Source organism: Sciurus carolinensis, chromosome 5 (genome assembly GCF_902686445.1).
Source record: "Sciurus carolinensis chromosome 5, mSciCar1.2, whole genome shotgun sequence".
Lineage (NCBI taxonomy): Eukaryota > Metazoa > Chordata > Mammalia > Rodentia > Sciuridae > Sciurus > Sciurus carolinensis.
In genome coordinates this window covers 60969408-60994391 of record NC_062217.1, presented here as the reverse complement: position 1 = coordinate 60994391, position 24984 = coordinate 60969408, and the positions used below count along the sequence as shown (strand labels likewise).

The 24984-nt window shown below is 34.4% G+C and overlaps 1 protein-coding gene and 1 long non-coding RNA gene across 10 annotated transcripts in view; one reads left to right on the top strand and one right to left on the bottom strand.

Annotated features, from left to right (window-relative positions):
• The window catches only part of Pcdh9 (protocadherin 9), an 866304-nt gene that overhangs the window by 153536 nt on the left and 687784 nt on the right, over positions 1-24984 (top strand). The window lies entirely within an intron of this gene.
• The window catches only part of LOC124984623 (uncharacterized), a 55459-nt gene continuing 47097 nt past the window's right edge, over positions 16623-24984 (bottom strand). The window contains exons 2-3 of the long non-coding RNA XR_007108718.1: positions 19346-19448; positions 16623-16750 (exon numbers count right to left, since the gene is read on the bottom strand). This is a non-coding gene — a long non-coding RNA (uncharacterized LOC124984623). The remainder of the gene's footprint in view (positions 16751-19345; positions 19449-24984) is intronic.

The following is a 24984-nucleotide window of genomic DNA, read 5'->3' as shown; positions in this document are numbered from 1 at the left end:
TAGTGCCTCTTTTCTAAGAACAACAAATATGTAGTTCTTTCTTTCTAAAGTATATGGTTAATATTTACTTTCCCTTTTTCTACTTTTAAATTATGATCATTAAGATATTTTTGTTATATATATATGACTTATATTCTTCTTTTGGACAGTCCTTGTGAAGGACTTAGTTTGCCAATTGTGGGATTTTTGTTGAGTAACAAAAACATCTCTCATAATTAAATTGAAAAAAGTATAAAGTAGGTGGCTAGATATAGAAATGAAAATATTTCATTGGAATCCTGGGTTAAGAAAGAAGAAGCTATGCAGCAAATAACCCCGGTAGGCATGATGGCCCTAGGTGACTTCCAAGCTTAGCCACATGGCCAAGTGCAACATCACTAATAGGTGACAATGCTATTGAGGATACAGGCTCACACATTAATGTGAATATGTTCTATCTGCTGTGAGTATAATTCTGAAGTGACATTATACGTGCATGTCCTTATATTATGATTGGGGGAAATGTTTAGCAACCTTGAGCAAATTGCAGCCAACTTGGAAATATTGAAAATGGTCATATAGAGATAAAATCTATTAATGTAGACAATTAAGAGATGGATCATTTTATTTTATGTTAATCCTATTTTTTCTTCAGCAGGAGAAACATTGATAAAATCCCTATAATCTTAAAATTATATAATAAAAATGATGATTTCTTTTTTTCCTAAAAGTCCTCTTTCAAGATTTTTAAGTATACATTTCAGTCCAAAAAAATAAAAATTAAGAACAAGATTTCAGCATTTGTGGTTTAAATCAAAGTATACATTCTCTTTGGGTTTTAAAACTGATCCAATTTTATGGCTTGCTTTTTAATGACTGTTAATATTTCACTGAATTGATAGCTAAGCATGTGTAATTTACATCTCCCTTTTTAAAAGCCTATGTGAAACAACACTTAATGTGTACATCAAGCACATATCTTCTCATTTTAAAAATAAATTTCTTAAGGTAGAGATGCTTAATGTAATTAAGCAAATATTTTAATATGTGATTCGTTTGACCATTTTCTCCAGAAAATATATATTAAATTTTACTTTTACCAGAAATATAGCAGGCTGATTTTTTTCAACCCATGACTTTTAAATTTTAGTCTTTAAAAGCATGTACTGATTTTTATGTCCCAACCTGATGGCTAAGTATTCTAATTAACATGATTTCTAAGCATAGGCTTCCTTTTTTTTTTTTTTTGTCAAGTCTAAAATCAAAGTATAATGGAAGGATTTGCAAGAGCAAAGTTTTCATTTTTTAAATCAAGGGAAAGAGCTTCTCCTCTGGCAGTCATGAGGCTTTACAATTTTCATGTCAATTATTTGTGTCACAGTTACCTCATTTCTAAAGCAGGAGTGGTGGTAGACAGTATTCACCAGGAGAAATTTTCAAGTTCAATATTAATAATGGGTTAAAAGTGTGTATTAATTCCTATACCATACCATTATGGGGTGATTAGTGATAATCATATCCATGCATGTGGACATGATTAATCAGCTTCAAATTCAATTTTATCTCACTCAGTTTTATTGGAGTTGAAGTACAGTTAATATCAGAAACTAGTGTATAATTTTAAATTTTAAAAATTATTAGAGAATAATCATACATTCAATTGAAAAATAACTAAAATAACTGCTTGTTTTCACATGTTATTTTAGAATTAGACTAATAAAAAAAACTTTGGTTTTGTTTTGTTTTTTTTTTTGCTTTGCAAGTGAATATTGCTAAACTATTAGAGTTCACTCTTTAAAAAACAAAGTTCAGTTATGGAAGGTTGGGTGGGGAGAACACTTGACTGCTTTTCTTTTTATTCCAATCTGACAATGCTTAATGGGCTTACAATAAAGAAGGATTGGATGCATGATTAACATCATGTAAGCAAGCTTCACTCCAGTTTTCTGACAAGATACCAAATCCTCTGAGTTTTACGTGAGAAGTAATCCCAAGATCCAATGTCAGCCTAATTCCCCCAAGACAGCTTAAATATTTATCATTTTCTCTTAAATCAAGTAATTCCTTAGTTTCATTCAGATTCCATTTACACATATACATGCACACACACACACACAATCAATGTCTTTTTATGTCTATCTACCCATCTATCTGCCTGTTCACCTCTTTCTTTACACAGGGACACGTACACACACGCACACACACACACACACACACACACAATGTCTATTTGTATCTGTCTACCTACTTTATCTGTCTATTTACCTGTTTCTTTATACAGGGACACACACACACACACACACACACAAACACACACACACACATATATTGTTTCCTTTTGAATACCCTAAAGGATTACTGAAATGTATGTCATCTGTTTCTCTTCATAGCTCTTTGTTGAAATATATATTATAGACAAGCAAAGCCATCAAATTATATCTTTAGGAAAGTCTACAACTGGAAAAGATATGAAGGGGAGAGACATTTATTGTGATTACTAGTCTACAGTCTCAGTAGGCTAGGATTATTGTAAGTAAAATTGATTTTGTCCATGATTTGATTTTAATCTAGTTTAGCAGAATCATATTCTACAAGGAACAGATATTTAATTTAGTACATTATGATGAAAAGACTTCAGTTCAGAGTAGTTTCATGCATTTGATATGATAAAAGCACTAACTGATTATTAGGTTTTTAAAAATAGTTATTCCTTTTTATTCTATTACCACTTAAATAATTTCCTGTGCTCATAATATTTATATTAAATCTAGAAAATATTTTAGGCTCTTGTACTGATACTCAAGTTGATTGTCTCTGTAAAACACATCAATTTATGAAAGGATAAATAGAATTTAAAATTTTCTGTACAGGTTGTTTTTTCTGATCTAGAGATTTTCAGAGAAACCACTTGCCATAGAATGAGTTGGAGCTGTCTAGTTACAAGCTACAATTGTAAACAAGGGTCTATGGAAACCAATCTCCTGTAATTTTCCAGTCTACTGTTTTCCAATATCAAGAAGTTAGAACACTTGGCAATTTTGAAGATGCTGCCTAACAGAGGTCTCTAGCACTTAACAGTTGAGACCAGATGGTACTATTTTCTAAGGTTAACACTGAGTCCAGGAGAACTACCCAAGCAAAGAGAAAAAGCAAAGGGTAAAATCAGAGGGTGGTATCATATTTCTTTTTTTCTGTTGAATAATCTATGCAAAATTTTCTTGTTCTGTCTCCAAATTTCTATTGATGGGGTTCTTGACACTCTATAAATATCATATCGATTCATCATATTTCCTGTGGTCTTATAACCTACTTATTGTAGTTTTGTGTTACAATAAATATCAAGAATATATTCTTCGTGTACATGTGTTACATAAGACTTTTCTTCACTTTTCTGTAAATGAATGACCAAAAACATTTTTTCACTCTATGCCATTAATATTCTTCCCAGATGTTTTACTATATAAGATTACAAAGTTAAATCCAAATGACTCTATGTAGGCAGCATGCTTTTTGTTATTGTTTTAAAAATAAAGAATTAGGAAGCATGTCAGACCCAATGGGCAAATTCACATGGTAGAGAAGAAAGGAGGATGAGCATCCTAATATTGTAGTAGTTCTTTTTTTTTTGCTTTGGAAAGCGTCTTTAGTTCTATGAGCCTCATTTTCATTTACTAAGCTTTATTATATCTACCTGAAAGAGATATTGTGTGTTAAAATTATGCAAAGTAGATAAAGTCACTCCCCAAACTTAGCACAAAGTTGGCCATTAATAAATACTGCTTCTGAAATTTATGCTTCCTGGTTCCCTTGTGATCAGATAGTCTCTCATGAATTCTACACAGTGAATTGCCATTGGAAGCAAAGTATATCCCTGCCAGGCCAGAGCATGTAATTACTTGTGGGAGATTGTCCAGAACTTTATACTTCCTTATGCCATGGAAACCAGCAATGTTATGGTGAGTACTTGATCCATAAGCTAAGATCCTAAAGTGAATAAAACAGAATAGAGCCTTTAGCTGGCCTGCCATGGCCTTATAATATGAATCATGAATATGTCTCTCTGATGACTCCCTTTCCCTTTTAAAAGAAAGGTGATGAATACTGTTCGTCCTTTTGTTCTCAGACATATTAAAAAAGACTGCATTTATATCATCATTTTAATTAATCTGAAGCATGTTTTGCTAATTTCTCCTTGATTGTCTTAGGACTCAAATTCATTCCTAAATACTTCCAATTTCAGAAGAGTTTTTAATTCACTAGATTGCTGTATGAAATATATCTGTGTATGATTTTGCAAGTATAAAAAAATGGAACAATTCTTTAAGACCAGTGCTCCAGATGTTGTACAGAACACACAATTGTTCATAGTTCCTGATGATTTCCTTTTCTTTCCTTTTCAACATATATCTGCCTCTGCAAATGTGAGCTAACAATATGCAATGTGCAATATGTAGTCATAGAGGGAAATGGCAGGAGATGGGCTTGCCTTTTACATTATCTAAAATGGTTAACATTTTGAAAGAAATCTCGCATCCTCTGCAAATTTTTCTCCAACCATTCTTGGGAACTGCAAAGAAGGCTTTTCTTTTGTCAGATGACTCAGTAGTATGCTTGTGTTCATTCAGATAAACACTGGGATTTTTCCTGCAGTAAGTTGCAGGATTTGGGACACAGGTCACATGTTTTAATGTGTTGTGTTTTTCCGTTTTTTAATCTATCTATCTAATCTCTCCAATTTCTTGCCTGTGTTTCACTATCTATTTGGGGCAAATAAGATTGATAGTGGTACCTTGGTTTCCTGTCACTCGGGGTCGGTGAAGCTGTGTAAGATACATTGCCCCAGCTGAGTCAAGGGAGCTCCCCTTCGGCCTAGGCCTTATCAGTAATCTTTGACTTCCACTGGCTGGAACTGCTGGAGCGCTCCACTCCATCTCCTCCCTCTTCCAGATTCAGGAGTAATGAGAATTCCCCCGCCGTTACTGCCTGAGAGTCCTGGACTGAGATTACATCAGCTCATTTAGCTGGAGCTTTTCAGGCACTCCTTGGCAGGAATTGATTTCCTTATTTTGGTTTCTTTGCTTTTGGATTCTGCCCAAAAGACAAATTCAAGGAAGTGAATTCTGCCCTTACAAGGTCTGTTTCAGATAATTACCTGAAAATGTTAGAGAATGTAAGGGAGAAGGGAAGTTGTCTTTCTTTATCTGTATACTCACTAAGAACACATCTATAATGCACTTTAAAAAGGTGCCTTTCTTCTTCAGAGTTTGTTGAGAAGAAAAATGGAGAAGAATGAGAAAGTTAATTGATTTGCTTTCAAATGTTTTACTAGGAATATTCAAAAAGACTTAATGTCCTGAGGTTCTATAACAAAAAAGTAAATTATACATATATATGGATCTACATATATATTATGTATTTTAAACTGATCCTTTCTTCATCAATCATGATGTCATTTCAAATATGCTTTTGTCAGTTTTCAAACCACAGCTTCACTGCTTTTGAATATAGTTATTATTTTATAAGTATGCTAGATATATATACAGAGATATGATTAAAACATTGTTCTGGCTCTCAAAGACCTTGCAGTCAGCTGAGGCAGTCAAATTAACACAAGAAATAATACCTGCTGATAACTGCAATGATTGCAAGAAACCCGGGGTGTGATGGGGCGCTTCTGGCTTGCTTATCCTAGGTTTGTGGGAACTGTAGAAGAGTTAAGAGAATACACGACAATTGTTTGGAGGGAAAAGTTCAGATTTTGTTTTTGTTTTACTGTTACTAAACAACACAATTCTTTTTCTTCTCTATTTTTTTGATATAATCTAACTCTACATGAGTGAAAAAAAAAACAGTAACTAAAATATAGAAAGTCACTGAACTTGTCAGCTATGCAAAATGTAGCTTTGATTTTTTTATAATAATTTTTAAAAATTGAACAAACCAGACCTTATTTGCCAAGCCAAATAAAATGTTTTTATTTCCTTCATAAGTATTTTATGCAGGGGAGTTTGATCCTTTAAGGAAAATACATCACAGAAGGTTCAAATACAGTCATACATCACTGAATAAAGATGATACTTTTTGAAAAATGCATATTTAGACAACTTTGTTGTGAAAACATTCATAGAGTATACTTGCGCAAATACAGATGTATTTGTAGATGTAGTTGTACTTGTGCCTGCTCCACCGTGGGCTACCTGGTATAGCTTTTTGCCCACAAACCTGTATAGCATGTTATGGTGCTTACTACTGTAGGCAATTGCAACACAAGGTAACTATTCGTACATCTAAAAATAACCGGAAAAATAAACAATAAAAGACAAAAAAATGTTATATCTGTACAGGGTACTTGCCCTGAATGAAGCTTGCAGTATTAGAACTTGCTCTGGGCAAGTCCTTGAGTAGTGAGTTTGAAGGACTAGGACATTCCTATAGTTTTCAGTAGACTTTGTAAACACTACATACTCAGGTGATAATATCTTTATAAAATGACTTTTCTTTCCTTAATGAAAAATTGACTCTTCTGTCTATAATATTTTACTTATGAACTTTTAGAAAAACTTAAAAGCTTAGTATTACCTTTTATGTAGCAACACTTAGATTAAAGCCTCTCCCCCCAAAAAAAGCTGTATGAAAATACGAAAATATTTTCTCGTTTAGATTCTTATTCTATATGCTTTTTGTTTTTAATATTTTTCTTTTTAGACATTTCCTCCTCCAACATTTTCTTTGTTAAAACTTAAAACCCAAATAATCACATTATCCTAGGCCTATACAAGGTCAGAATCATCAGTATCACTGTTTTCCACTCCACATCTTGTCCCACTGGAAGTTCATCAAGGGCAATAACATACATGGAGCTGTCTTGTCCTATGAGAGCAAGGCCTCCTTCTAGAACACTTCCTAAAGGACCAACCTTAAACTATTTCACAGTTAACTTTTTTTTTTTTAATTAGAATGGGTATCATCTAAAATAACAATGAAAATTATAGTACAACTACATAACTACATAAACCAGGGACATAGTCTTTATAACTACATAGTGGTTTATAACTACATAAAACAGGGACATAGTCTTCATATTTTTATTAGGCTTTACATACTGTACGTAATTATATGTGCCATGTTTTTACAACTGGCAGAGCAGTCGGTTTGTTTACATCAGCATCATTATAAACACGTAAGTGATGCACTGTCATACTTTATAAGGTTGGTTGTGATGTCATTAGGCAATAGGAATTCTTCAACTTCATTGTAGTTTTATGGAACCTTTGTCTTGTATGCAATCCATCATTGATCAAAACTTTGTTATGTGGCACATGATTGTATGCGGATCCATAAGGAATTGTGGAGGGATATTCCAATACACATCAACTGGGTGGTGATTGAGGAGAAGATGGAATAATTCTATATTACTTTTGATGTTCTATTTGGTTTTTAATCTGTGAGTGTGGCTTTCAGAGTGGTTTATGTGTACTAATTTAGGAAGAGAGGAGGAAATAGAAGCTAAAAGGAGTATCTGAATTATCTTATATTTCTGTTACATTGTGATTATTGTCAGATCCATGGTACTGGCAGTGTGGGTGAAAATGAAGGGATTAATAAAACAGTCATTTCAAAACAATATCCAGGTCTGAGAATGATCAGCTATAACAACCAGGTGAGAAAAAAGTAATCAAAAGTGTTTATTTCTGAAGTGTCATGACAGAGTGAAAACAAAAGGAAACAAAACCAGAAACAAACAAAAAACCCAAGTGTGGGTGGGTATGAAGTAACTAGATTTGAAGTTCAGCTCTCCATTTCTAATATGCGGGAGTGTAGGGAAATTATCTCACTTTCCAGGACTTCCATTTCCTCCTGGGTTAAATAAAAGTAATAATTCATAGAGTGCAGGGTTACTGTAAAAAATCGCAGGGAACAAAGCACAGGACCTAAGCATCACATCGTGTATGACAGCCTTTGTCCTGTGGAGAGCAAAGTGGGGCTCAGACACTTTGCATGACTGGCCTCAGGAAGTCTTTCAGCAACATGTGGAGAGTTTGCTCTCCTCATGACTTACAACAGAGAAGGTCCAGTGATGTGAGCAACTGCCTAAGTCATACAGATAATGAGTGGCACTCCTGGAATTCATAACCAAGTCTCTGACTTCAGAGCCAAACTCCCTCCTACCCAGCTCACACTCAGTACACAGAATCTCTCCTCTTTACACAGTGTTCATCAGACTTTTTGAGGACATAGTGAATGAAGTGGGCTGTCATCCCAGCAGAAAACTAAAGCAAAGCAAAAACAAAAGCAAATAAAACAACCAAAGGACATCCATATAGAAAAAATATTCATTTTATGAATGCTCTTGAGGTAGTAAAAACCTCTGAAAAGCTTATAGCTTCAATAGTTATTACTGAAGAATTGAAAAAAAAACTATTCACTAGGAAATCAGTGCAGCAATAGAAATGAAACCATCCTTTTTCATTCAAAGTATTTTCCTCTGTTAAGTTTCTAGTGCTATTCTGTTTGATTAGGCAAGTATTTGGTATAACCATTTGTGTCTTAAAAGGACATTTAGACCCTCTGGGGTCCAGACCCTCTTTTCAAGATAACTACATGATTACACTCTTTCCTGTAGAGTTCAGGTCTCTGCTTAAATGTCACAGGTCTTCCTTGAGGGATTCATCAACAATCACCCTCTACAACATGTTGCATTCTATACCCTGTAGTATTTGTATTTCTAACACTATAATTAATTGACAGTAAATGTAACTTTTCCATTTTTTTTCTGATCTCCCCATTAAAATGGGACACCTAGAATAAGATCAGCACACACTAAGCAGTTGATATCAATTGTATAAGTGAATAACAGAGTTTCTAGAATGCCCAATATGTGCATGATGGTGCAATTGTACTTACTGTTTTAGGTAAAGGGGAAAAGAACAAGAAGAAGAGGGTAGAATTAAGTGTGAATTTGTGGTTCAGGGTGCTTGAGTTGCCCAATGAGAACTCAGACTTGCTGGGGAATGAGGGGAAGAAGAAATCAGCACAGAGTTAGTTGCAGATGGAATTTCATTTATGCTGTAGTTATCTTGTAAAATGCCCCTTTAACACATTTTACTCCAGAAATGTTGAAAGACCCCTTTAAAACATATAAACTACACCTAAAAAAAGGGAGATTTTATGTGTTTACAATTATCGGAAAGTTGTCATCTATTTTCAGGTTAGCTGTATCTGGTTAGTTCCAAAATATAGGCTTCTCTGTGCCCAAAGATGCCTTTATCTCCAGCTGAAAGCCCTTTTCAAAAGTGTACTAAGGTATAGAAGCTATTAATACAATTATTTGTTACCATTTGAGGGTCAGAGTTTAGCCAGTTATACAGAGTTTCTATTTAACATTGATCATAGGCATGCTGTTATTGCCATTTTAGATTACCCGTGTTCTTCAAAGCATAAAAGTCTGTTGCCCTCATTTATAGTGATACTTCTATAGTGGGAGGAAAAGTATGTGTAGTTATAAGTTCAATTACAGCTCCTGGTTTATCGGTGGCAGTGTCCTAAACTGGACCATGGCCCTGACGAGGGCAATGCAGTGAAAAATGAGGATCACGCTGAGTACAATGGAAACTTAAAATGAGATTGGGTTTAAATTCACAGCTGGGACTTGCACACTTGGCACAAGAGAACATAAGGTCAGTATAGTAAGATAAGGAGTGTTCAATCATATCCAGCTGAGAAGCTAAGATACTGATTTTGTGGATCTGTTTTAATGCCTAGAACTTTTCCTGGATGATGTACAGTTCATATGTGAGTGTGTATATATATACACACAGACACACAGGTCTATGTGCATACTGAACCTATGAGCTGGATTTACATGCTGAGAAATAAAAATCCTGAAGTCATAAAAATTCATTTTCCAGTAACATAGCAAATAGTCTTTTAAAATCTTTTAATAAAAGAAGAAAATGCCAGATCATATAAAACATAAAGATTTAGATACAATGTTTCATTGTGAATTTAAAAGCTTTTGTTTCAGCAGTTTGCTATTTAAATTGGATTTGTATGATATATATATGTGATATATATATGTGATATATATATGAAGACAGAGAGAGAGAGAGAAAGAGAGAATATGCAAGAAATATTAAATTTTTTAATTTCTATTTGACATCTGTAATTATAGAGTTTCAGAGAATAACACTCAAAGTGAGAAAACAACATAAAATTATAGGAAAGACAAGAAAGGAAAGAAAGAACACTACATTTTATTGATGTTAGGTAATAGTGATTCTATATATATTTTTGGCAGTTGTACTATTCATCCTTGGAATTAATATAAATGCCAACACTCTTCACTATCTTTAGAGGAAGAAAAAAAAAAAAACAAAATTCCTGATTCATTTAACGGTTTGAGAACAAATTGGTAGTTATTTTTAGGAACAGTTTCTAGACTTAATTCTTTGTGAATTCAGTCTTACATCAGATACTAGCCAATGTCTCAGCCCCCACTTCTTTCTACAAATTAATGTCAGCTTGTTTTATTTGTCTGCTTTTCCTAATACATAATTTGCAAAAGGTTATCAAAAGGGTATCAAAGAGTAAGTCCAATTTAATGCTAGGATTGCATGAAAATTTCACAAACCTAGGAAACACCTAGTTAGTAGGTTTAGTTTAAATACATTTCAGTTCTTGAATGGCCAACTATGGTGCTGATGATGATCTATGACCCACAGGTTGAACACTAGTTATTTCCAAGAGTTGTCATGTTGGGAATTTTCTCTCTGAGTTATTTTCCTATATCAGTTGACAATGGATAAAAAGTTTGAATCTAAAAAATACGTTAATAAATAAATAAAGAAAAACAGTATCTCCCTTTGGATCTCTGTCTTTTATTTATTCACTCATTCAACAAATACAGTGTGAGCAGTTAACTACTTTACAAACACTGTACCAGATCTGGTCCCAATCCTTATAAAGCCTCAAGGTTTCTACAAAGTTTGTGGATAAAATTTACAGTCAAGTAATATGGAGAAGAGAAGTGAACATATAGATCCATTTATAATTACTCAAAAGACACTGGCCAAATATAAAAGGGATTCCTGTAGCTGCTGCTATACATTTGCTCATTATTGTCTTGCAGTGATAAGGCAGCACATTGCCTAAAATATAACTTTTCAAGAGAAGGCAAAATAACTCTATATTTTTATTTGAAATCATTCATTTTAAAGTATTGGTACAGTTTCTTTTGTTGTTCTTGTTGTTTATCTGCAGAACAAACATATTCAGCCTAAAGGCTAACACTTTGAAATGCATCATCTATACAAAATATTTTGTTTAATGTGTTTTCCACTCTAGATACTGAGTCTCTAGTCCTAGAAGATTGAAATTATCACTGTGTATATGGAGTTTGGGAGGCAATGTGTTAGTAATGTTGTGTGTTTAATAAGAGAGCAAAGCTTGTTCTTTTAGGAAGCAATTGGTGATGCCAAATAAGTGCCCAACTGTGGCGAAAGTAGAAAGGAAATTTGCTTGAGCAACTACTAATATCATGGATAATTTGTGCTGATAGTGCTGTTTCATGATACAAGTCAATGTTGTTTGTATTGTTCGTTTTGTAAATGAAGAAAAATAACAAATCTAAACATACAATATAACACATGCATGTTCAAAATAACTGTAATCCTGAAATCATAGGTGTTTCAAATGATATTCTTGCAAGACATTGTGCAAGATAGTTGACTTTGCTGATCCTCAATTTCTTTATATGTACAGAGAATGTAATAATAAAACCTTGCAGAATTTCTGTGATATTTATCTGAAATAAGTTGAATATTATGAATTGCACTTCTATAGATATTGGTATACATGTATCACTGTAGCATGCTGATCCTAGTTATTTTGGATAAATATCAAGGAATGGGATAGCTGGGTCATATGGTGGTTCCATTTCTAGTCTTTTGAAGAATTTCCATACTGTTTTCTAGACTAGTTGTACTAATTTGCAATCTCATCAATAATACATAAGTATACTTCCCCTTCATATCCCCACCAGCATTTATTGTTATTTGAATTTTTGATGATTGTCATTATAACTGGAGTGAGATGAAATCTCAGTATAGTTTGATTTGCATCAAACTCTAATTTCTAGGATATTGAACATATTTTCATGTCTTTGTAGACAATTCGTATTTCTTCTTTGGAAAAATGTCTATTTAGTTCTCCTGCCCATTTATTTATTGGGTTATTTGTTTATTTGGTGGGTTTTTTTTTTTTTTTTGTCTTTTTTTTTTTTGTTTGTTTGTTTTTTTAGTTCTTTGAATGTTCTGAATATTGATCCTCTGTCAAGGAGTAGCTGGCTAAGATTTTCTCCCACTCTGTATGCTCTCTCTTTACACTCTCCATTGCTTTGTTGTGCAAAACACTTTTAGTTTGAGTCCATTCCATTTATTGATTCTTGTTTTTATTTCTTGAACTTTAGGGGTCTTATTAAGTGAGTCAATGCATGCACCTATATATTGGAATGTTTTCCTTGTTTTCTTCTAGTTTTGGAGTGCTTCTAGACTAATTTCTAGGTATTCAATCTACTTTGAGTTGTTTTTTGTGCAGGTTGAGAGATAAGGGTCCAGTTTCATTCATCTACATATGGATAGCCAGTTTTCACAGTACAATTTTAAAGAAATGTTGTCTTTACTCCAACATTCGTTTTTAGCAGTTTTGTCAGAGATTGAATAACTGTATCTATGTGGATTTGTCTCTGTGTCTTCTAATCTATTCCATTGGTCTTCCTGTCTGTTTTTTATGCGATGCTATGCTGTTTTTGTTTCTATAGCTCTGTGCTTTCATTTGAGATCAGATATTATGATGCTTCCCACATCACTCTTATTGTTCAGCATTGCTTTGGCTATTCTGGGTCTTTTATTCTTCCATATGAATTTTAGTACTGTTTCTCTTATAGTTCTGTAAGAATGTGATTGGTATCTTAACGGAAATTTAATTGAATCTGTAGATCATTTTTTTGTAATATGGCCGTTTTGACAATATTCATTCTTTCTATCCAAGATCATGGGGGATCTTTCCATCTTCTGGAGTCTTCCTCAGTTTGTTTCTTCAGCGTTCTGTAATTCTCATTGTAGAGGTCTTTCATTGTCTTAGTTAGATTCATTCCCAAGCTTTTTTATTTTGGTTCGGATTTTGTTTTGTGAGGTTATTGTGAATAGAATTATTTTCCTGATTTCTTTCACAGCAGATTCATTACTATAGTATTAGAAAGCTATGGATTTTTGTATGTTGATTTTTGTATCCTACTACTTTGCTGAATTTATCAACCCTATAAGTATTTTGGGGTAGAGATTTTAGGGTCTGATTATGGGATCATGTTATCAACAGAGACTTTGACATTTTTCTTATTCTCTTTGTATTCCTTTAATTTCCTTCTCTTGCCTGATTGCTCTAGCTAGCATTTCACGAACTCTATTAATAGAAGAGGTAACTCTGGACATCCTAAAGTGCTATTTTTATCCTCATTTAAGACAGGAGAAAATGGACAGAAAGGTAAATTAAAGAAGGTTTACCCACAATTTTAGAACCATGGTTTGAACCCAAGCATTGTGACTCCAGAACAGGTTTATAACCAACAAAGAACAAGAATCTCTAAAGAATATAGTGATCTTACTTAAATGATTACCCAGAGACACACTTTTATCAAGAAAGTTTATTGATCATCTGTAATATTGAACCTCCTTCCACTCTTGATTGATATAATTAATGTATTCTGCATTAATTGGAAGCAGGAAATCAAATACACACAAAACACAAAAATAAAGATGCATACATATATACTATATGGCCACCTAGTTAAATAGAATAAATATACTGATCAGATCCAGAAATAATCATATTTTTATTAGTTGGGTTTATATTGATTTGTGTGTGTGTGTGTGTGTGTGTTATCCTTATTCCAAACAAATAAGTATTTTTCTCTTAAATAATTAATTTGCAATTATTATGTCATTCAGCACATTAGCTACCTTATAAGAATTAACATATAAATTAATACCTACAACTTCTCATTTGAAAATAGCACTTGGTTTGGCAGATTTCACCCTAGTAAATCTGTTCATGTTTACATGTTGTGTCTTAAAGTATTATGTTTATATTTCCATTGTTTTTTTAATATTGCACAATTTGTATTTAAACACTATATTTTTCTTAGAATATGACTTTACCATTCCAGGAAGGTGTAAGATACATAATTCTATTTGAATCTTATTGAAAATATCCAGGAGGAACATGGAACACTTAAAAATGCCCAGTGAATGTGGACTGGATAATTACCAATTGTGTCCATGTTACCTGTTTAGGTATACATAAACTTAAAATCATAACAAATGTAGAATTTTCAGAACAGCTTGATAGTTATAAACTGTAACTACTCAAAGTTCATGTTGGCCAGTGAGTCCCAAAGCAACTGTTACTCTCATATTTAATATTTTGACAGGTATATGATAGCAATATAAAAAACCTCAGAGCAAACAAAAAAAATTTTTTTGTTTAGCATTTAGAATTTTTTTGTATACTATTTCTCAAAGGGAAGAAAACAGGTTGAATCAAAATAGTTCCATTACTGCATTAGTCCACTTTGCGTTAACTTAACAAAATAACTGAGATAATCAACTTAAAAAGAGAAAAGGTTTATTTTGGTTAACAATTTTGGAGGCTTCAGTTCATGTTTGGTTGACCTCAATTCTTTTTGACCTGTGGTGAGGCAGCCCATTAAGGCAGCATGTCCCTCAATTCCCTTTGAGGGCATACCCCTAAAGACTTCAAATTTCCCTCTAGATTCCACCTTTAAAGCTTCCACCATTCTCCTTAGCACCAAACTGGGGACTAAACATTTAACACATAAGCCTTTGGTGAGAATTTCAGATCCAATCTATAGCTGTGACTGTAAGTAGAAATAATTAAATATAATACACCAAAAGGAAATTGAATTTTATAAAGACCAATTCAATAGTGAGAACTATAGCAGAACTTTCTGCAAGAATTCATCCCTCAAGTTATTTTTAGAATAGTAACATTCTCCAATGTTTTTACTAAACAGAGATATGCTTATTATATCATTGCCAAACTCAACATAGTCTCTCTTTTCTATCCACAAAACATACATATGTATGTGTGTATGTATATATGTATGTATGTATGTATGTATGTCTCTATGTACCTATCTATCTATCTATAATCTATTATCATCTACTGAATACAAATTAGAGTACCGGGTAATATGACAAATCCAGGGACATTTTATAAATGTTCCTGATGAGGGACTGTGACTTTTCTCAGGATTAATTTGGTCCCATTATTTGTATTTTTAACTTTTCAAACTCCTTTGGTTATAGCAAGTTTCTTAGCATTAAAAAATTGCAATGTTTTCCTTCTGTTCTTTTCTGAGGTGTTGAATGGTAATATAATAACTGTCAAAAATTTGTGTATATCTATTATATGTGCATTAGGAAAAAAAGCTAAAACAACTTTGAAACTTTACCAATCCTAAATTGTCTAATTTCTGAGCTGCTAGTTATGTCTTTAAATGAATAATTTTCAGAGAAAAACAGGACATGCAGCATAATCTACAGTAATAAATCAAAAGTTTTTGAACCACTGTTTAAAAAAGCTCATATACTCCAAGATAAAATGTGAAAAGATATTTGTCCCCCTCTCTCTGTGTGTTCATGTGTACAACAGAATTTGTTCTCATTTTCAAATTACAATATATGAAAACAGGAATAATACAATTTCAAAATAATATATTTTTGAAAGGCTTATTCAATATTCAAGTTGGCATTTTCAACTAATGTGAACTGATACCTTGAAATTTTGAAAATTCATTCAAGTACATGTTCAGAAAAAAAGTTTCAACTTCAATGTTTTACTCTTCTCTATTTTTCTTTTTCCTCCAATCTATTTTTTATTTTCCCAACCTTTCTGCTACAATTGGTTGGGTGGGTGTTCTCCCCCAGGGGCATGTGAGGGAGATGGGGAGCAGAAATCAGCAGTATTGTTTTCCAACACTGATGCCTACTTAAGACTCATGATTTTGGAGCTTCTTGGAACTGAGGGGTTTCTTCTTATTGTATTCTTTCTAATGAAGGATGACAATTATATCTAGCTCATAAGGTTGTTTATGAGGATTCAATGAGTTAATATCTGTACATTGTTTAGAAGAGTACCTGGCATATATACATGTGATTAAATGGTAGATGGAGTCGGTACTGTTATCCAGGTAAATCATGAACTTTGCTTCAAACATGGACCTTGATAAATTCTGGAATAATAAACTTAAAGTATATCATCTGTGTCATCAAGAGTTCTAATGTAAGTGGCAACTTAGCTTAGAAGGCAAATCACGCATTGTATATATCACCCTTGCAGTGAATTACAAACATGTTTTGCATTGTTTTGGTGTGAAAAGATGGAAGGAGACAAATTCGGCACAAAGTCACTATTTTTATTTTTTGAGGTAGCTTATGGAGATTCTCTCCATCTGTCTCTCTCTCTTAAACATTAGAGAGAATTATAATGCCTTTTATGTGTATTTTAGTCTCTGCCTCCCTTCTAATACCCTTTACATGTTTTTAAGGCTGTTAACTGAAGTTTTCCTCTTCACAGTGTCACACTGCGTTCCCTGTATTCCAAAGCACTCTGCTGCTTCTTGTCCTACGTTTGTTTTTTTCTGTGCTATTTGTGGCTTTCCGTCCTTCTGCTACTCCCTTCCATTCTGGGGTTCCTGGAGGACAGAGCAAAAGTGAAGTTCTAGACATATGTATGGCCACTGACTTGGCACATATATTTGGACAAAACACTGCCACAAGTTCCTATTTCCATATTTTACAAAATGAGTTGGGCAACTGAGATAGAAACTGAAAATTCCCATTTTCTGTCACTTAAAAATGGCACCTAATATCAGTTCTTCTGAGACAATCTTTATTTGTCCAGGCTTGGGCTCTCTTCTGCTCCCACTGGCTTCTCTAGCACAAGACACTTCATGGCACATGACCTCAGCATCCTTTTTCAGATTGTGGGTTGCATCTCTACACCACAACTCCTTTCAAAGCTCTGAGAGAACTGCTTACTTGCCACGTCCATATGGAGAGCACCATATGGGCATCTGCAGCACATCAAATTCATCCTGTCTAAAACAGGACAATCCTCTGCTCTGCCTGTCCTGTTGTCTTAGTAGAAAGCATAACTACCTTCTGAAACTAGAAACCTTGAATTAACCTCTGATTTCCCACCCTTTACTCTCACCACAAAACGAGTCACAAAGTTTGGTTCTTTCTGCCTAATATATACATTGTGAATTTAAACATTTTTATATAAATTTATGTGAATATCTCATTTCCTCTAGTTCCACATTCACCCCCCACCACATACAATTTCTGCCTGTCTTTTGTCTGAATGGCTGCACGTCTCTCTTACCTGATCCTCTTCTATGTACTGTAATACAACCCACAATTTGTTTTTCAAGCTGCTGCTAGGGTGATCTTTTGTAATTCAAATATGATCCTTCTGTGCAAAACTTTCCATTTTCAGCTATCCTTCAGATAACCTTCCAAATCCTTAACCAGACTTATAAGGTGATCTGAGAACTGACCCCTGCAGACCTCACTTCTCTAAGTTCTTAGAGCCTATTAACCTCTCATTTCTCTCTTAGCCTAAGGACATGCATTTCTCCTGCCAGAAATCATCTTCCCTTACCTTTCCCTAACCCATTTTAAAAAGGTTAACTTGTACTCTCACCTTGATGTCATTCTCTCAGAATGGACCCCTAACCCCACTACTGGGCTCCCAGCAGTGTCTACTTGCTCCCCATTTGCTTACCTATGTCATTCTTGTTCATTGATGCTTCTTACTATTTAACACCAAATAATTATTTGGAAAGTCAAATTTTGAGTCAGAAATGCAAGTGCCAAATTTTAACAATATTTCTTGTAGTTAAGTGACTTTATGTCACTTGATTTCTCTGAGTTTTACTACTTTCACCTATAAAATATGGAAAATAATATCATTCTCTCAGGGATGTATAAATTGTAATAATATCATATGATATCTAACACTTCATGGAACACTTAAAAAACAGAATGAATGCTAGTTATTACATCTGAACATTCCCCAGTCCCCAAATTTTCAACTTTCCAATTTATCATTTTTGTAATACATTCATCCTGCCTATAAAATAAATGATTTAGCAAATAATATAATAGTTTAATGTATATGAAGAGAGAGAGAAACTGAAAGGCAGGATTTTTTTTTTTTTTTTTTGCCTGCCAATGTTGTAAAAAGCTTCCTTAATTTTTTTTTCTTAATTTTCTAAAGGATTATTCTAACACAGATCATGGAGACCATCTTCACAAAAGATGGTGACAAAAGGATAATGAGTCAACCCTCACTATCCTATCAAACCTAGCTGTCTTGTCTATTCTCCATTACTATAACAAAATACCTGAGGCTGGGTTCTTTACAAAGAAAAGAAATTTCTTCTACCAAATTAACTAGTTCTTCATTCTTACATTTGTGCTTCCACAAAGTCCTAGGGTATGAGCATAATGTATCTAGTTTCTTTACAGTGGTATTAAAAGGATGACCTTTACTTCAGTATCTAAAGAATTCTTATTTCTATGAAGAATAGTTCCTTTGTCTTCTCATTTCCTGAGCCCTCACCAGGATTGTTATAATTTGGATGTGAGGTATCCCACAAAAGCTCATGTGTAAGACAATGCAAGAAGGTTTAGAGGAGAAATGATTGGGTTACAGCCTTAACCTAATCTGTGAATTAATTCCCTGATGGAATTAACTGCAACTGAAGTGTCAGAGTGTGGCTGGAGGAGTTGGGAATTGTGGTGTGACTTGGTCGTATATATTTGTATCTAGTGAGTGGAGCATCTCTCTTGCTGCTTCCTGATCACCATGATGTAAGCTGCTTCCCTCCGCCACACTCTTCTGCCATGATGTTCCACCTTACCTCGAGACCCAAGGAATGGAACTATCCTTCTATGGGCCAACACCTCTGAAATCGTGAGCCCTCAAATAAACCTTTTCTCCTCTATAATTGTTAGATCCTTTAGTTACAGCAGCAAAAAAGCAGACTAAAATAAGAATCATCTGTAGAATCCTGCTTTAAGTATTCTAGGTTTTCTATACCTTGCACCTTCTTACTCTTCTAACCTCTTCCCATTATCCAATTGCAAAGATACTTCCACATTTTTAGATACAGTTAGCACAACTATCCCATTCCTTGGTACCAATTTTGTCTTAGTCCATTTTCCATTGTTACAACAAAATAGCTAAGTAGGATGTCTTATAAAGTAAAAAGTTTATTTACCTTACAATTTTGGATGCTGAAAGTCCAAGATTGTGTAGTCCCATTGATGTGGCCTCTGAAGAGGTTCCTTGTGGCTATGCCAACCACATCATGGAAGATGGTACTGTAATAATAAGAGACCATGTGAGATGTAAAGATCACATGGGAGACAGGGATAAAGAGAGCAGGGAGACAACAGTTTTGCTATTTTTTTTTTTTTTTGGCTCCTGGGATTGAACTCAGGGGCACTTAACCAATGAGACACATTCCCAGCCCTTTTTATTTTTTATTTTGAGACAGGGTCTTGTTTAGTCAGGGCCTCACTAAGTTGCTGAGGCTGGCTTTGAACTTGAGATCTTCCTGCCTCAGCCTCCTGAGCCTCTGGGACTACAGGCTGTGCCACCTTGCCTGGCCAGTTTTGCTTCTTTATTACAAAACTGTCACAAGAACTAAGCAGGGAACTACTCTACTCCCTTCTGAAGGAAGTACCCTCAAACCACTAATGAGCTCCCACTACGCCCTTCCTCATGAAGACCTCAACACCTGTTGACATGCCACACTGGGAACCTCTCTTTCAACATGTGGGTACTAGGGGGACAAATAACCCCCAAATCCTGCACAAGCTTAATGTTTTCATCCCCTCTAATAACATGTTTGCATTTTGTAAGCATTTTCTGGAGATAAGATAGCTTCACCCAAATGCTGTAGTAGTAGGCATTCCCATGCTGAGGAAATATTTTGGAGCAGAATATATTTCAGCAATCTCTAAACATTCTTTGAGCAGAGCCTGACTTCTGGTGCTACTGCATCTTCATTTGTGGCCATTAATACAATTCAAAAACCAAGTGAAAGAATAAGATTTCTAATCCCCCAAAGGTCTATACCTATTGCTTGTTGAGCTTTTAGTTGTATTTTTATTATGAACTATCAACAAGTTTGTATATGTGGAAGATTTCAATTAAAATAGACAGCAGGGTGATATTGAATCAATACTTGTTGTTTTGTATCTAGGGGAAAAGAAGTAATATGAAATATGGAAATCTGAGGAATGTAAATGCTCTAGGAGATCTGCTGTGAGACATACCCTCCTGCTTGTAGACAGACATGATTTTTAGAGCAGAGAATTTGCTGGCTTAAAGAAGACAACTTGCCAGTTTCATTAGTTTTGTATCTTATGCTAGACAGAGTCACTGTTCCAATCATTAAAGTAAACCATCCCATGCTTCCATTAAGTTCGAGCCAAATGACAGCATATTTTAGAAGTGCTTTGTACAATAACAATATGTAACTGCCTACTGCTCATAGATGAGTAAGCTTGTGATAACTTTACTATAAACTGCATTCTGTTCTCTCATTTTTTTCATTCTTGCTTAAGTTTAATTTTCATTAGCTTGCCAAGAACATAATTATTAGTGCTTCTTTTAAATACCCAGTGAGACCACACTGAAATAGAGTCATTTTTTAAAAAGTAGACTATTTGCAAATATAATCTAATGCACCAATATAGTAGAAATTGAGTGGGTGGGATCAGCAATTTTCATTCTGGTAAAATTAATTTTTTTCCTCTGTCTACTCAGGACTATGTAGAGAGTCCAAACACATTAGATAGGAAGAACAATGAATTGCTTAGGTATACTTAAGGAACATTTTAGAATAAATGCTATCAGATCGTGGGGTATCTTTTACAATCAAAATTAGGATGGGAAATCTACCTGTGAAGAGCAATTCTCTAGTGAAGAAAATGACATGTTTTCATTTTTAAAAACAAGGTATTTCATTATTTTGTGCCATACTGTGCGTTCTACATGGTATCAGCTTGGGATTCAGAAGAAACTGCAGGAAATCTGTGACAAACATTTAAGGTCAACTAGATAACATTTTCATTCTCTGTGATTCCCTCTGAATTTACTATTGTTCATTCCAAAGTCATTGTTCTCTGAAGGCAAGAAGCAGAACAAACACTAACTGTTGGATATCTTGTCTTGTTGTCTATCTGGAGACTTTTTTAACTGCATGTAGTTCTTCAGAACGTGGTAGGAAAAAATGTATTTATGTTTGTACATTTTGTGTCTTTCCTGAACATATCATTTTCCTATGGACTCAGCTTAAGTTTCTTAAATTGCTAATGTACAAGAATTTCCTAAATTAGCAGTTATTTGTTAGACTAGCTCAGTAAATATCTCCTTTGTTTGAAAAGTTAACCCTGAAGAAATGATGGGACTACTCAGTGAGCTATCAGTAAGTGCTTGGTGCCTTGTTTACAAGCACACGGGCTCCTTTACAGTCTTCCTTAGGCACCACAGATTCCTACAAAAGGTGTTAATAGGTTCTTGATATATGTACATATGCCTCCTGGGCTTACACTCCACCAACTATAATAATCTGCCCCTTGAGAAAACTGTTCGTTGCAAAGAGGAAGTAGCTGATTGCTTTTCCATAATGCTCGGAATACGTCTTATCCCTATAGTTATAGCGGTCCAAGTATGAAACACAGAATAGTAGCTGATTTGTTAATTTTCTACAATTTACACATTCCTACTCTTAGCAGCATCATTCCTTAATAGAGGCCTATAAAACAGTTTGTTGGGACTGCAAAAATATACGTTTAAGATTCATTTTAAAGCAATGCACTGGACCCATGAACTAATTAGGTCTATGTTGTTCAAATATTATTGTTCTTTCATTTATGCACATGTTTTAATAAGCATGGAGAGAGCAGAGAATTAACACAAGCCACTTTCCATTAAAGTATGAAGGACTGATTAAGGTAGGCTAAAAGTTAAACATAATAGATTATTTTTAATTTCAGACTATTAGAAATATCTGAGTACAATACAATTATCTGAGTACAAAAAGTAATTTGCTTTTTCAGGGTGACTAAAATTTTTGGTCTATAAGACTTTAAGTACATGTCAGCATCATAAACCCTGCAGTATTTTAGAATGGCAGCGTCATTCAGCTCCTATGCCTTCACCTGAAGCTGTTACAGGCCCTGTGTTTGTCTGCCGGCATAACAGAGGTACATGGCCAAAGATTCAGTTCCAGAGATGGGACATGAACAACTACTGTATGCAAATCTGTATGAGTCACTGGTCAGGAAATATCTGTGAATAAGGCAGAAGGCCTGCTGTATACTGCCCCTGACATAGTGGGAGAAGAAAAGGATTTACTGAGCTTTTGATTCAAGCCAAAGAGCTTCACAGTTAGCAGGTCCAGAAGAACTCCCCTCAGTCATATTTATTCTGCCCACCCCTCCCCCTTTCCTGTTATTTTTGTTTTCCTATACAGTCTGATTTCTTTCTCTTGGCCTCCTTCCTCCAAGGATGAGAATATACATCTGTGTGGGAGTAAATGCCCTGAGTCACTGCACAGCCACACGAAGAACAAACAGAAGGGACAGGCAGCATGCTATGCTTTTAGCAGTATGGCCTTATTCTCTTTCCCTACTGACAGTGTTACTTTAGGCTCTGAGCATATGGACAAGGGTTTTTCTTCAAAGCCACTTAGGACACATATATAAAATTTACTGTACCTTCCTGGAAAAATGCAGTGTTTGTGAACCTCTTGAGAGATGGATGGATTTATAGGTGGGGAGGAAAATGCACCCGGCCAAGCTTTTAAACACTGGTTTCCATGCCATTTTCAGCCACTAGGATATGAATGAGGAGCTCTCATGTTAGGCTATAAGATGAGCAAGTGTTTGAATTCTTTTGAAATAAATTACTTATCAAGATCTCTTTAAAGGATCCATCAATTTCACCAGTCTTGTGTTTGGAATCATAGGGTTTTTAAGCTCGATGATCAGTGATAAGGCAGTGGGCAACACATGTAATGACAGAAATGGTATGAAAGTTATTTTTCTATTACTGAGAAGAAGCACAATATCAGAAATAGCCTTTTCTCAATTAATCCCTTTAAATTGATTTTCAAAGAAATCTGCTTCATAAATTACACTGTATTTTGTTAGTACAGAAACTGGTAACATACCCTACAGTGTTTTGGATGAATAATCTTAAAGTATTAATCCATGTATATCCTTAAATTAACCTTCCAACTTGGCATTAGCATTCCCATTTCACTATGTAAGATATTTTTAAAATCAAGAGAGTTGGCTTTTGGTATAAGTAGGCATATATTAAAGCTCAAGAGTTTGATGGCATGCTGTTAGACCCTGTTTTACTTGGAATGGTAATGTACAGTCTCACTAATATATTTAATTTTACTAAAAGGCATTGCGCTCACTCCTCCTTGAATTTATCTATGAAGCTGTATCAAGAATGTTTCACGGTGAAATTGTGAACACAAATTGATAGGCAGCCGGGTGGGGAAAGAAACGGCACTCATAGAGATCTTCTGGATGTCAATTTCCAATGAACAGAAGGAGGGAGAGTCCTTTGTACATAACTATATAGTTTGCATAACTTAACCTTTAAAGTGTTGTGTGATTTATTTATATATAAGAAATCAAAAAGAAAATGCCACTCTTTTCTATTGCAGATGTCATTCTGGTTAAAGTTATAATTAGAAATGCACAACTTAAGTATTTGGACAGTGCTTTCTTTTCACTTGGGTGGGACTCAAGGAGAGAGAGAATGGGGATGGCAAGTGCCCTTCAGCAGGTGCTACTTGCTATGCAACTCCAGAATTTCCTCTCAGGGGAGCTCGTTCGTGGACACCATGACCTTCTGGGGAAGACATTATAGTGGGTGCCAAGAAATCTGAATTCTAGATGGTTTTGTAACTAAGGGACATCACTAGCCTCTGCTTATTGCCTCTCCTCCCCTGCCTATTGGCACACACTTACTGTGTTCCATACATATTAGAGTCCTAGTATTTTGTGGTTATGATATAATCAAGATGATAAGTTCTTTACATGCACTGCTGTATTTGAAATGTCCTACCAGAATATTTATTAGATTATTCTGAAATTGTCTGTTCATAACTCTAATTCTCCTGGGTAGCAAAGACTATATCTTATTGAAATATTAGATGCTCAATAAGATCTGTAAAGTTGTACTAAACTGAACCACCCCTGTTAGTCTTCTTTGATTTCTCTGTTGTTTGGGTTTTTACCAACTGTCAAAAGACTAAAAGATCATATTTTTTCCTTATTAGGATATGATGGGTTTCTTATGTGTTTTCTTTGTTAAAGTTATATTATAGTATAGGTTTTTTGTTTTGTTTTGTTTTGTTTTTGGTATATTATACTTCCTCTCTGATCACAGACTACTGCTATTTCAATTTTATATTTGTAGTTCAAATGACTCATTCAGACATGGTGAAATAAATATATACCCTTAATATATTGTTCCTAGTGAAAAACTAAGTGGGGAAAAATTGTAGACCCTTACTTTCACGACACATTGTAACATATAGCAAAGCCAAGGTGCTTGCTAAAATAGTAATCTTTACATTGATGCTGTGAACTTGATTTTAGGTCTTTTTTAAAAAAAGAAAATCTATGCTTTTAAAATGTATTTTAGTTGTTCATGTGATAGCTGTATTTAGATGTTACTAAGCTTTATCAGTTCTATCAAACAGAAGGAAGTATATTTGATTGACCAAGATTTGTTAAGTCTGTCCTTATCTGTTAATCTAAAAACATCTTTTAAGAATTATTTTCTAAAGTAGTCCTAGCATATCTCTCTTAATGCTGAGTG